We start from the raw sequence: 15063 nt of genomic DNA, 5'->3' as shown, positions 1-15063 counted from the left end.
CACTTATTTAACGTTAAAACAAAAAGTCCTGTTTCGTAAGCGAAACATTATTGTATCAATTCTAGGTTTTCGCCTGACACCGGTCCTAGTAGACTCTAATCACCTACGCTTCTGTTCTGTCTTTTTCTAATGTTAAAGTCTACAATTTTGTTTTTAATGTTATAAACTTTGATAAATTAAATCAAATAGTTGAAACAGAAGTTTTTGTGTAAAAAGAAAAAAGTAGTTGCAGCTTTCTTTTCTTACAATTCCTCGTTGTTTGATAAAAATTACAATTCTTCGGCAATTTGCATCGCATTATCCGCTTTTTTTATGTGGTGAAGTTTATATTTTTATAAAGTACTAACCTTCAATATCTCTTAATTTGAGCTTAATCAGATTATAGTTTACAAATTACCATTATTTAAGTAAAGCTACCGTTGCAAAGTTTTAAAACAATAGAAAAATCTGAAGTTTGTGTGTTGATACAGCATTGGTTTCTGATGGGAAAAATACTATTCAAGTAAAGAAATGGCTTGATATGTATTATTTGATCTCAGCTCCATCGGAAATAATGGTTAAAAGGTGATACACTGATTTTATCCATTGACAATTTGTTCTTAACTGTTTCCACGCATCAGAAAGAAGTTTTAGTATTAATATATGGATGAAACATGGACCTATCATTTCACTCTGAAGTCAAATAGTCAGTTCACATATTTACCTGTTTAAAACTGATATATTTGCTTTTCATTATTTTATATATATATTCCTGTATATATACTCTTCGTCAACTTTTTTTTATTCAACTTATCATCATGATTGGGGAAAAAAAAGAAAAAATATATAAAATTCTGACGAAGCAGTATAACTCCGAAATATAATAATTTAAACAAGTAAATACTTGTTTATTTTCATAATATTGCGTTGTAATGCAGCTCTCAAAAGTATTTCGTACGTATTTCAATTTAAAATTCAAATTCAATCAACGCTTCTGACATGGAAAACACTACCCTGAATTTCAAATCTCGTTGCCAAACGCATTCTTTCAGCATTTCAAAAACAGCACTGCAGATAACAGCATGTGGACTCTTCATTAACTTTTTTTCTTCAACTTTACATCATGGCGGGGGGAAAAAAAGGAAAACATAACATTTTGACGAAGGAGTCATAAATATATTAATATTGCGTTGTAATTCGGCTTTCAAACGTATTTCATACGTATTTCAATTTAAAATGCCAATTCAATTAACTACTACCCTGAATATATTTACTTTATCAGTATTGCAAAAATAAAAATAGTAATATAAATAGGTAACATTTATATGCGATATAACTTGTTTGCTCATAGGGTGTTTGGCCTAATGCTAGAACATCGGACTTCCGTCATTGCGGGTTTCGAATAAATCTTGCTGAATCTAGCCATACTGATGAGTCATAGAGAGTGGAACATGTACTTATGGATATATGGAATATTATTTTATTCATACACACATATTCTGTCATACAAGTGCAGTCATATCCCAAAACCATGCAATATTTCGGTATTATCATGATCGGTTACAAAATAATACTAATCTTTTCCTAAACAGGCGATCCGATGTAATAAATCATTGAAATCAATCCTCACCCACCTTCATCACCATAGCGACCTTTGTAGACGTGTCATAATATTTTGATTTAGATAACTGAACATTTTGTATTGAAAAGTAAAGGAAAAAAACAGAAAAATTAGAAATGTCGTTTTAACTTTTAGGCAAGACAAAGACTTCTTTGCTGCATGCCATTGACCATTTTTGTAAACATTTGGTAAACAGAAATAGTGTCGAGAAGAGTATTCAAAATGATATATTTAGGTATACTAGACATTTTATCCAGTTAAAAACGAGAAAAAGTTATAGCCCGTTGACTTAAAATAAGTGGTTTATACTACTAGATGGTTGAGTATGGTTAACTTTGTGTTCATTTTTTAATTAAATGCGTCATTAATCTGTGCAACGAACAGATACTATTATATTTAGTTCACTGCACTTGGTCATAATAAATATCCATAGCTAAATCAGGCCAGTAGTTTCCGAAAAAAATTTCGAGTAAATATGGTATTGTGGTGACTAATCTATATTAATCCTTATTAATCACTATTAATCCCTAACAGTGCATCGAACAGGTGCCATAATACTTAATTTGCTGCACCTTATTATAACAAAGGTCCATAGAAAATTTCAGCCGATCGGCCCCGTAATTTTCAATAAAAAGTGAAATGAATACTCAGACGAATATATATATATATATATATATATATATATATATATATATATATATATATATATATATATATATAATGTAAATTGTTTACTTGAAATTAAATAGAAGCATATATACAAACATGGAAACCCGACATTGCCCAGGATTGAATGAGGATCAATAAGTGTTCCACACTTCTGGTACTTTTATTATCACTGATATCATAAATCATTCGTTAATCAAATAGTAATCTGTAGTTCACCGGGAAGAAATTTCACATTTCTCTCCATAATGACTTAGTTTACAATACATTGTAGTCTGTATTGGACTGTAGAAAAAAATACTGTTGATTTTATAAAATTATATTTATATATTAGCTGTACCCTGCCACGCGTTGCTGTGGCTCAATTTGGTGTAATGGAAAAAATCTAAAAAAAAAAAAAAAGAAAAACGAGAGAGAAAAAGCATGTTTCGTATATTCTTAGTACAGCAATCGTGAATAATCTGCTCCGAAAATTGAAAAAAAAAAGGGCGAAAAAAAAAAAATGGTATTCTTGCAGAATTTGACCTAGATCCTCAGGAGTTTCCGTCAGTCATGGATTGGGCTCGATCAGCAATCACGGATTAAGCCGAGTGTTGCTAAAATGTTGAAACGCTAAATCGAGTTTTTTGTTGTTTTTGTATGCATTCATTAATTAGTATTTGAGTGAAGGGAGAGTTGTATTACTATACACGTAGATTCGAAAAAGTTGTCAAAAAACAAATATATAACAAATAAATGTTATCAAAGGCAAAGTTACTTTTCTACCTAACTGGATAATGTTTTAATGTTTTTATTTAATGTAACATGTGTATTCAGCTCGAAAAACATAGTGTTTATCGATGTATTTGAAGGAGACAAATGGCGGCGGACTCTCTGTTGAATACGTTAAGTTTGGGAAAATAAGTTAAAATCAAAAAAACTATACAAAATACTGTCCGGTACCCACGTAATATATGTTACCGTGACATAGGCTGACATATATTCGGTGGGTTTCTAACAGTACTTTGTACATATTTTTTTTAGCTTTAACTTATTTTCACACACTTAATGTAATCAACAGAGAGTCCGCCGCCATTTGTATTTTTCAAATACACCGATAAACACTGTATGTTTTCGAGCCGAATAAACATCTTTCCATCCTCCTTGACCCTTCACAACTATTTTATGTGGTATCAACCGAGACTGATGCATTTATAAAATTTATTTTATTTTTAAAAAATTTGTTTATTATTATTATTATTATTATTATTAGTAGTAGTAGTAGTAGTAGCAGTTTTCACACAAGTCATTGTCACTAATAACAACTGATATAGTTTAATGGAATCTGAGTGACAACAAATCTCTCCTGATGTTCAACATTTATTTCCTTATAAAATAACCGTTGCAAATTGATTTACATTATCGCAACAGCTGTTTACCATTAGTTTCTCGCTATTACTAATTGTTGGTCTTCTCAAGAATTTGAATGGCGATAAGCCTCCCAAGATTCAAGTGCACTCCGCTCTCTTCCAGTGGAAGTCTGTTTGGTGCTTTCCCGCCTAGTAGTGTTGGTGAAACAACAACAACAGCTATAAAGATAAGGTTAATAGTCCGCAAAAAGAATGAATGTACATACGACATATCAACACTTGTTCCATACGACTGCATATAACGTCTTTTATTTAGGTGTGTGTATATTCAGTCTAGTTCATGTATGTATGTTATACGGACTGTATCGTCTAATATGCGTTTACAGGTCTTGTTTTCATCAGTTATGGACTGATCGATATGTATATGTTTTTTATTATCATATTTTTTATGCGAGACGAAGTTCATGTAAGGCTTTTGTATCTTTTGAGGAGTAATTATTTGAAAAAAAAAATAAATAACAAAAAACAGAATTTTGAAATTTGTGACCAACGTGTTGGATTAAAGTTTAGAAATGTAGAAGAGATTAATAAACTATTTTACTGTTTTGAGGATAATTAATGAAATCCTATTGATGAGTTCATATTAGAAAATGTCGGTGTTCCATAGTATGGACAGGTTCGTAGAAAGTAAGTGTTTTTTTCCGCCCAGGATGAGCCTGGAATGGCTGGTTGGGGTTCAGTATTCATCAGGTACGGACGGGCGCTCGGATCGGACAGACACTGAGAAAGGTGTCAGTGTATTAGAGGTAGGGACGACATGGAGAACGGAGTCGTGGTGATGAGGTGGACTTCTACGGCGTGGAGACCGGAGCCACGGTAGTGGTGGTGAACTTCTACGGCGTGGAGACCGGAGCCACGGTAGTGGTGGTGGACTTCTACGGCGTGGAGACCGGAGCCACGGTAGTGGTGGTGGACTTCTACGGCGTGGAGACCGGAGCCACGGTAGTGGTGGTGGACTTCTACGGCATGGAGACCGGAGCCACAGTAGTGGTGGTGGACTGGACTGCTACAGTGAAGAGACTGGAGTCACAGTAATTGCGCGAGCGTCGAACGGTTAGGGAACTGTGAGCAAGTGCAGAGCTTTGCAGAAACCAAGCTGTTTATTTATTTGCTCCCCCACCGAGCAAATTAGGCACAAGGCCGATTTTTAATGTGAGGAGTGAAGGGGAAATGGGGACCAACTCCCCGGGGAGGAGGGGAGCTGGATAGTGACAATTGGTATGAAGGGTTGCCCCTACATTGACCAAGGTCTTATATGTGGGGTCGCCCCCACATATGGTCTTTGCTTGCAGTATCTGCCGGAACAGATGGTAATTATTTGCTCCCCCACCGAGCAAATTAGGCACAAGGCCAATTTTTAATGTGAGGAGTGAAGGGAGGGGGAAGGGGAAAAGGGGACCAGCTCCCGAGAGGTGGGAAATGGGAGCCGGTCAAAGGTCAGGCATGCGGGGTCTCCCCCACATCTGGTCTTAGCTTGCAGCATCTGCCGGAACAGATGGTATTTATTTGCTCCCCCACCGAGCAAATTAGGCACAAGGCCGATTTTTAATGTGAGGAGTGAAGGGAGGGGGAAGGGAAAAAGGGGACCAGCTCCCGAGAGGTGGGAAATGGGAGCTGGTTAATGGTCAGGCATGTGGGGTTGCCCCTACACCTGGTCTGTGCTAGTCATAGCTAGTCATAGCTTGCAGCATCTGCCGGAACAGATGGTATTTATTTGCTCCCCCACCGAGCAAATTAGGCACAAGGCCAATTTTTAATGTGAGGAGTGAAGGGAGGGGGAAGGGAAAAAGGGGACCAGCTCCCGAGAGGTGGGAAATGGGAGCTGGTTAAAGGTCAGGAATGTGGGGTTGCCCCCACATCTGGTCTTTGCTTGCAGTATCTGTCGGAACAGATGGTATTTATTTGCTCCCCCACTGAGCAAATTAGGCACAAGGCCGTTTTTAATGTGAGGTAAAAACCAGCTCCCCTAAAAGGGGTCACTCTGGTTACCAAAAATAATAATTGTCCCAGTATAGAGGGTTTCCCCTCCATTGACTGGTACAAATTATCTCAAGTGCAGTATCTGCCGGAACAGATGGTATTTATTTGCTCCCCCACCGAGCAAATTAGGCACAAGGCCGATTTTTAATGTGAGGAGTGAAGGGGAAATGGGGACCAACTCCCCGGGGAGTAGGGGAGCTGGACAGTGACAATTGGTATGAAGGGTTGCCCCCACATTGACCAAGGTCCTACATGTGGGGCTGCCCCCACATATGGTCCTTGCTTGCAGTATCTGCCGGAACAGATGGTATTTATTTGCTCCCCCACTGAGCAAATTAGGCACAAGGCCGTTTTTAATGTGAGGTAAAAACCAGCTCCCCTAAAAGGGGTCACTCTGGTTACCAAAAATAATAATTGTCCCAGTATAGAGGGTTTCCCCTCCATTGACTGGTACAAATTATCTTAAGTGCAGTATCTGCCGGAACAGATACTACACTTTCATCCCGGCCCGAAGGCCAAGAATCCCGAGCTTTGCCGAGACCAAGCTGTTTATTTATTTGCTTCCCCACTAAGCAAATTAGGCAGGAGGCCGTTTTTTAATGTGGAGATAGGGGAAGGGGGAGGGAAATGGGGATCCAGCTCCCGAGAGGAGGGAAGTGGGAGCTGGATTAGAAACTGTTGGTATGAAGGGTTGCCCCTTCAGTGACCAAGGTCAGATATGTGGGGTTACCCCCACATATGGTCTTTGCTTGCAGTATCTGCTGGAACAGATACTACACTTTCATCCCGGCCCAAAGGCCAAGAATCCCGAGCTTTGCCGAGACCAAGCTGTTTATTTATTTGCTCCGCCACCGAGCAAATTAGGCACAAGGCCGATTTTTAATGTGAGGAGTGAAGGGGAAATGGGGACCAACTCCCCGGGGAGGAGGGGAGCTGGATAGTGACAATTGGTATGAAGGGTTGCCCCTACATTAACCAAGGTCTTATATGTGGGGTCGCCCCCACATATGGTCTTTGCTTGCAGTATCTGCCGGAACAGATACTACACTTTCATCCCGGCCCGAAGGCCAAGAATCCCGAGCTTTGCCGAGATTATATATTTTATTGCTTAGTAAAAAATTTTGAGAATACAATTAACAAAAAATTTTTAAACAACAAAATTAGGCACAAGGCCCTACAAGAAGTTTGGGAGGGGAAGGGTTCAGGGTCTTTGTGACTAAAGTGATTAAAAAAGTAATAAATGTAGACTTTGGAGTCTTACTCTTGACTGGCAACATTTACCAAAATACCTCATTCACTCTATGGATCTTAAACTAACTAATAAATCCCCAGCGTTTAAGAATGAAAGCCATATTTACAATTAATAAACAGTTGTCTGTGTGTTTGTGTATGCATTTTTTTTTTTTTTTTTTTAATTAAGTTGGTGTGTGTGTGCATGTGTGAAAAAATAAAGTTCAATTTCATTAGAAATAAAAAAGTTTTTGAATTAAGAGAAAGATTGTTCGTGGAGTGGGGAAAACTAATCAAAAGTGTTCATATCAAAAACAAAAAATAAATCCTACTGGGTTGTTAGTGAGGCCCCCCCCCCTGTACTAATCTAGGTGACTAAACCCCCCACTGTTTTCCGGGGAACTGAAAACAAGCAGGGAGATCTCTAATGGGGATTGGGGAAAATACCTTAATGGAAGTGGGAGAAAACAAAGCAACAGGTGGAGGGGGGTTGGAAGGTGACCTCTGAGTAGGGGAGTGACCGGGGATGTTGAAAAAGCAAGGATGTGGCACAAAGGGGATGGGCAGACTCAGAGGTTCTCTAGTACCAAAAAATAAAATCAGGAACAGGATCTCATTTATACCACCAGTCAAGAGTCTTCTTAAGTTTTTCTTAGCTAGAACCTAAGCGGGATGGGTTCCGAAGGCCCCAGCACCGCCTGTGCCATGCTTAAGGAGGGAACACGTACTGAAACTTGACTCCTCGACGGATGCACAAACTAGTGCTGTGCACCCACCTCTTGTCAAATTCCGCTCTAGGCAACCTCCTCCAATCGCATCTGATCTTTACTTTAAGCAGATGTTTAAAGTAAACGATCAGATCCCGATCCGGAATAGATGTCCCTTCGCGGACCAACGTGATCCAAATCACCATGCGCGCTACTGCCAGGATCGCCAGGATAACCATTCTTTCCTCCCTGGGGAACGGCGGCTCCATGTTGTACACAAAAAACCCTTCGTCGAGATCGAGCGGACATTCGGCACTGATGCGAGCCGTTACCCCCTCAACGTACTCCAATAAGGGCTGGATCTGGCTGCAACTAAAAAACGCGTGCCCGATCGTTTCGGGCTCGCGTTTGTCACAGCGCGGACAAAAGCCACTTGTATTTTCTTTATACCGGCGGAGTTCGTCGAGAAGGGGCAGCGCGTTACGGACCAGTCGCCAGGTAAGGGAAAATTCCGAGTTGTTCAGAATCTCCCGTCGCCCAACTCCAATGAGAGCGGACAACCTCCATCGACCATCCCATCCGCCTACAAAGTGGATCCTTCGCGGTCCCCTCCACTAGCTCCCGATATAGTTTCTTTCTTGGCTGATCGAGGACATTAGTCCCCGGCAAAGCTCTAAGAGCGGTCTGGCATTCGGAGAAGAACTTAGACTCCCCCCTCGGCCTACGACGACCTTCTACCGAGGGGTTGGATTTGAGATTGGGAAACGAGTTATCAACCACAGGGACCCAAGGAGCGTCTTCTTCAAGCGAACGACCAGGAAAGCCAATCTCTCGGCATTTCTATGACACAAGAGACTGGGCTGACCAAGGCCTCCCTTGCTCGGCCTCTGGACACAGACCTCTCTGCAGACATAATGCTTACCATCCTTCCACAATAGTGAATCGAGGCGCCCTTGTAAGCGGGTTAGTCGTTCTGCAGGGAGAGGAAGTACAGACAATTGGTAAAGGATGAGCGGAAAGACGTATGTAGCACACGCCTCCGCCCGACCCTTCAAGGACAATTTCCTTCCAATCCAAGTCTTCACCGATGATTTGACCTTGCCATATACTTCCGACCAATTCTTTTCCAGCTGAAGTCCCGGTCCAAACCAGATACCGAGAATATGGACCGGTCCATCGGTCCAGCTGAAAATACCTGGAAGCGAGTATACCCCGGTCCAGGCCCCCAACCGCAGGCCGACAGACTTGCTGCGGTTGAACATGGCCCCTGTGACTTCTTCGTATCGAGCAAGCGCCTCGACCACCGCTTGAACGTCCGTGTGGCAAGACACGAACACGGTGACGTCATCAGCGAACGCGGAAACCCTGGCTCGTGTGCCTCCAGGGAGGGCTATTCCGCGCAGGACTGGTGTAGCCGCCTCATCCCTTAACTTGCGAAGGAGGGGTTCCAACGCCAGGATGTACAACAGAGGCGACAGCGGACAGCCCTGACGCACCGACCGAGAGACAGTGAATGGCTCCGACAGCTTACCGTTGATTTGCACCGCTACCGTTGGCCTATCATACAGGACAAAGATCCACTTGCGGAAGTCCGGATTAAATCCAGCGGCCTCTAACACAGCTCCCAGGAACCGATGGTTGACCCTATCGAATGCCTTGGACTGATCTAAACTGATCAGCGCGGCTTTGGCGTCGTCTTCTGTCCCCTCTATGATCTAGCGTATCAAATGCAAATTGTCTTGAATCGATCTCCCCTTCACAGCATAAGTCTGGTCCGGTTCGATCAAGTCAGTGATGACAACCTGCAAACGATTCGCAAGAATCTTTGCCAAAATCTTTAACTCTGTGTTTAGCAGAGTCAAGGGCCTAAAATCGTCGAAATTATCCACCCCACCATGCCGTTGACCTTTCCTCAGCAATGTGATCACTCCCTTGGTCACCTGTCCAGGGATGGAACCCTGGGCAAACCAATGGTTGAACATATCCTTCAGAATAGGGACCAACATGGGCGACAGCCTCAAGTAGAACTCGTAGGGTAAACCATCAAGCCCCGGGGATTTGTTGTAGCCGACCTGCTTCAACGCAGTAATGACCTCATGTTCAGTAACAAGACCATCACAGCTAGCCGCCCGAGCCGCCGTGAGGTGGGGCGAGTCAGCCAAATAGCTGCCAAACTCATCAACCCTGAGTCCGGGTAGTTGGGTGAAGCGCTCCGATAGATGCACCCGAAACCCCTCGCAGATCTCCCGAGTCGAAGCTAGGGCGTATCCTTCCAGGTTATTTACTTTACGAATTTACCCGTCCGAACCGTGCCTTAAAGCAGCCTTACGCTCAACAGCGTCAACATTCACAGCCTCGTTGGAAACTTTCATTAATCTGGCCCTAACTACTTGACCTTCATACCGCTCGCTAGCCAAGCGGCTGAGGTCTTGTCTAGCTAGTGCTGCCTCTAGGGGATTCCCCCTCTCCACCGCCCGGGTCAGCTAATCCTCTAAGCGCTTCTTTGCCTTAGCCTTATCTAACGCGAGGCATTGGCTGTATTGGACAGAGAAGCGCCTAATTTTGGCCTTAAGACTAACCCACCACTTACTCCCTGTAACCGCCCCCACTAAAGCCCGCTGAATTAATTCTGTAACCTTCAACCGGTAGTCCTCCAACTCCAACAAGGTGCTGTTGAACTTCCAGTATCCGGCTAGTTTAGGCCTAGCACTTAAGTTCAAACGGGCCATAACAAGTTTATGGTCCGAGTGTCCTAACAAGTGGAACGTGGGGCAAGATAGAAAGTCTACGTCGCCTCTTCTAACTAACATCCGATCCAAGTAAGTACTCAGATGGGAAGGCGTTCCAGGATGCCACGTCCACATCTCCCGCCCCGGATGATCCAGACGGAATCTGTCGACGAGATCGCACGAGGCCATCAGGTCGAACAGAGTGCTGTCACACCGCACCGGCCCACTAGTCCCCCCGACCTTATCTATTTTGGGATCAAGGATTGCATTCCAATCACCCATTAGCACTAACCGTTCCGGATCCACTAAGAAGCCCTCCAACCGTCGAAAAAAGGATGCCCTCTCTACAGCAGAATTGGGAGCATAAACAGCGACAATCCGAAACACACTACTATTAACGGCAACATCAACAACAACTAGCCGCCCGTCCTCGCCTGCATGAAGAACATTCACCGACGCTGACAGGGTGCGACTCACTAGCAAGGAGATTCCACGACTATTAGTATTGCCATATGCTGAGTAAACATCGTAATCGTTCACCAGCACCTGACAATCCTCGTCACAAGTAAAGTGGGTCTCCTGGATAGCGGCAATATCTACCTTAAGGGACACCAAGTCTCTCACAATGCGCGAGGCCTTGCTTCGACACCTGATGCTCCTCACATACAATGTAGCCAAGTTCAAAGCCATGCTCACTTACCTTATTCAGTGTCACAGACGGGTCTGAAATCCTTGGCAGTTAGGACGTGGCAGGTCTGGCCGAGGCTGCCGGTAAGTAAATCTGCTGAGGGTACTCCGTCCTCGGCCACACCTCCCACGTCCAGGAGGAAGGTTAGTTTGAGTGCCCTGTAGAATGAGGGGTGTATATACACAGGGACTCTGCCCTCACACTTAAATAAAAAAATTTTCAGTGAAGGATGGTCCCTGTCCACCAGCTGCTGGCCCGGGATCACATCCTTCGCTGCTTTTATCATGGCCCAGAGGGCTTGTGTCCTAGCGTCCTTGTTGCTGCCGAGCGGTGAAAAATATCGCCGTAATATTCAGGGGACTGCTAGTCACCGGGAGCGGGCCGGAAGTTGTTTCTAAACAACAGTTAATATTAATTCTCGGATGTGTTCTTTACAAACAGTCGATGCTAAAGGAGTTCGTTGTTTGTATTTCACGAAGTTTTTCCAGGAAATTAAAGTTTGTTGATTTGTTTTTGTTGTAGAAAAGATGTCTTTTTTAAATTTCTTTTCTAAAACGGGGCTCTGGAATCACGTGACGGCTGCTGATATTACTTGCTACTGCTGATTTCGGCGGAGGCTGTCAGTGGCTGGTCGTCTGTTGTGCTGTTGTTGTTGTTGTTGTTGTTGTTACCGGCCAAGCCGCGACACTATTATAACGGTAATAAAAGAAACTATTATAACAGTAATAAAAATAAACTATTATAACGGTAATAAAAGAAACTATTATAACAGTAATAAAAATAAACTATTATAACGGTAATAAAAAGAAACTATTATAACGGTAATAAAAGAAACTATTATAACAGTAATAAAAAGAAACTATTATAACGGTAATAAAATAAAACTATTATAACGGTAATAAAAAATAAACTATTATAACAGCAATAAAAAGAAACTATTATAACGGTAAAAAAATAAACTATTATAACAGTAATAAAAATAAACTATTATAACGGTAATAAAAAGAAATTATTATAACGGTAAAAAAGAAACTATTATAACAGTAATAAAAAGAAACTATTATAACGGTAATAAAAAATAAACTATAATAACAGTAATAAAAAGAAACTATTATAACGGTAATAAAAAGAAACAATTATAACGGAAATAAAAGAAACTATTATAACGGTAATAAAAGAAACTATTATAACAGTAATAAAAAGAAACTATTATAACGGTAATAAAAAGAAACTATTATAACAGTAATAAAAAATAAACTATTATAGCTGTAATAAAAAGAAACTATTATAACGGTAATAAAAAGAAACTATTATAACGGTAATAAAAAGAAACTATTATAACGGTAATAAAAAGAAAGTATTATAACGGTAATAAAAGAAACTATTATAGCAGTAATAAAAATAAACTATTATAACGGTAATAAAAAGAAACTATTATAACAGTAATAAAAAATAAACTATTATAACGGTAATAAAAGAAACTATTATAACAGTAAAAAAATAAAGTATTATAACGGTAATAAAAGAAACAATTATAACAGTAATTAAAAATAAACTATTATAACTGTAATAAAAAGAAACTATTATAACGGTAATAAAAAGAAACTATTATAACGGTAATAAAAAGAAACTATTATAACGGTAATAAAAAGAAACTATTATAACGGTAATAAAAGAAACTATTATAACAGTAATAAAAATAAACTATTATAACGGTAATAAAAATAAACTATTATAACAGTAATAAAAAATAAACTATTATAACGGTAATAAAAGAAACTATTATAACAGTAAAAAAAATAAAGTATTATAACGGTAATAAAAGAAACTATTATAACAGTAATAAAAAATAAACTATTATAACAGTAATAAAAAGAAACTATTATAACGGTAATAAAAAATAAACTATTATAACAGTAATAAAAAGAAACTATTATAACAGTAATAAAAAGAAACTATTATAACAGTAATAAAAAGAAACTATTATAACGGTAATAAAAAGAAACTATTATAACGGTAATAAAAAGAAACTATTATAACAGTAATAAAAATAAACTATTATAACAGTAATAAAAAGAAACTATTATAACAGTAATAAAAAGAAACTATTATAACGGTAATAAAAAGAAACTATTATAACGGTAATAAAAGAAACTATTATAACAGTAATAAAAAATAAACTATTATAACAGTAATAAAAAGAAACTATTATAACGGTAATAAAAAATAAACTATTATAACAGTAATAAAAAGAAACTATTATAACAGTAATAAAAAGAAACTATTATAACGGTAATAAAAAGAAACTATTATAACGGTAATAAAAAGAAACTATTATAACGGTAATAAAAAGAAACTATTATAACAGTAATAAAAATAAACTATTATAACAGTAATAAAAAGAAACTATTATAACAGTAATAAAAATAAACTATTATAACGGTAATAAAAAGAAACTATTATAACAGTATTAAAAAATAAACTATTATAACGGTAATAAAAGAAACTATAATAACAGTAATAAAAATAAACTATTATAACGGTAATAAAAGAAACTATTATAACAGTAATAAAAAATAAACTATTATAACAGTAATAAAAAGAAACTATTATAACGGTAATAAAAAGAAACTATTATAACGGTAATAAAAAATAAACTATTATAACAGTAATAAAAACAAACTATTATAACAGTAATAAAAAGAAACTATTATAACGGTAATAAAAAGAAACTATTATAACGGAAATAAAAGAAACTATTATAACAGTAATAAAAATAAACTATTATAACGGTAATAAAAATAAACTAATGTAACGGAAGTAAAAGAAACTCTTATAACAGTAATAAAAAATAATCTATTATAACAGTAATAAAAAGAAACTATTATAACGGTAATAAAAAGAAACTATTATAATGGTAATACAAGAAACTATTATAACAGTAAAAAAAATAAACTATTATAACGGTAATAAAAACAATCTATTATAACGGTAATAAAAGAAACTATTATAACAGTAATAAAACTAAACTATTATAACGGTAATAAAAAGAAACTATTATAACGGTAATAAAAGTAACTATTATAACAGTAATAAAAAGAAACTATTATAACGGTAATAAAAAGAATCTATTATAACGGTAATAAAAAATAAACTATTATAACATTAATAAAAAGAAACTATTATAACGGTAATAAAAGTAACTATTATAACAGTAATAAAAAGAAACTATTATAACGGTAATAAAAGAAACTATTATAACGGTCATAAAAAGAAACTATTATAGCGGTAATAAAAAGAAACTATTATAACTGTAATAAAAAGAAACTATTAAAACGGTAATAAAAGAAACTATTATAACAGTAATAAAAAAAACTATTATAACAGTAATAAAAAGAAACTATTATAACGGTAATAAAAAGAAACTATTAATACGGTAATAAAAAATAAACTATTATAACAGTAATAAAAAGAAACTATTATAACGGTAATAAAAGAAACTATTATAACGGTAATAAAAAGAAACTATTATAGCGGTAATAAAAAGAAACTATTATAACGGTAATAAAAATAAACTATTATAACTGTAATAAAAAGAAACTATTATAACGGTAATAAAAGAAACTATTATAACGGTAATAAAAAGAAACTATTATCGCGGTAATAAAAAGAAACTAGTATAACGGTAATAAAAAGAAACTATTATAACGGTAATAAAAAATAAACTATTATAACGGTAATAAAAAGAAACTATTATAGCGGTAATAAAAAGAAACTATTATAACGGTAATAAAAAGAAACTATTATAACGGTAATAAAAAGAAACTATTATAACAGTAATAAAAATAAACTATTATAACGGTAATAAAAGTAACTATTATAACAGTAATAAAAAGAAACTATTATAACGGTAATAAAAGAAACTATTATAACGGTAATAAAAAGAAACGATTATAGTGGTAATAAAAAGAAACTATTATAACGGTAATAAAAATAAACTATTTTAACTGTAATAAAAAGAAACAATTATAACGGTAATAAAAGAAACTATTAT

Source organism: Euprymna scolopes, chromosome 4 (genome assembly GCF_053919585.1).
Source record: "Euprymna scolopes isolate OS-2025 chromosome 4, ASM5391958v1, whole genome shotgun sequence".
NCBI lineage: Eukaryota > Metazoa > Mollusca > Cephalopoda > Sepiida > Sepiolidae > Euprymna > Euprymna scolopes.
The sequence above is the reverse complement of the archived record's forward strand: the minus strand, read 5'-3'. Positions refer to the sequence as shown.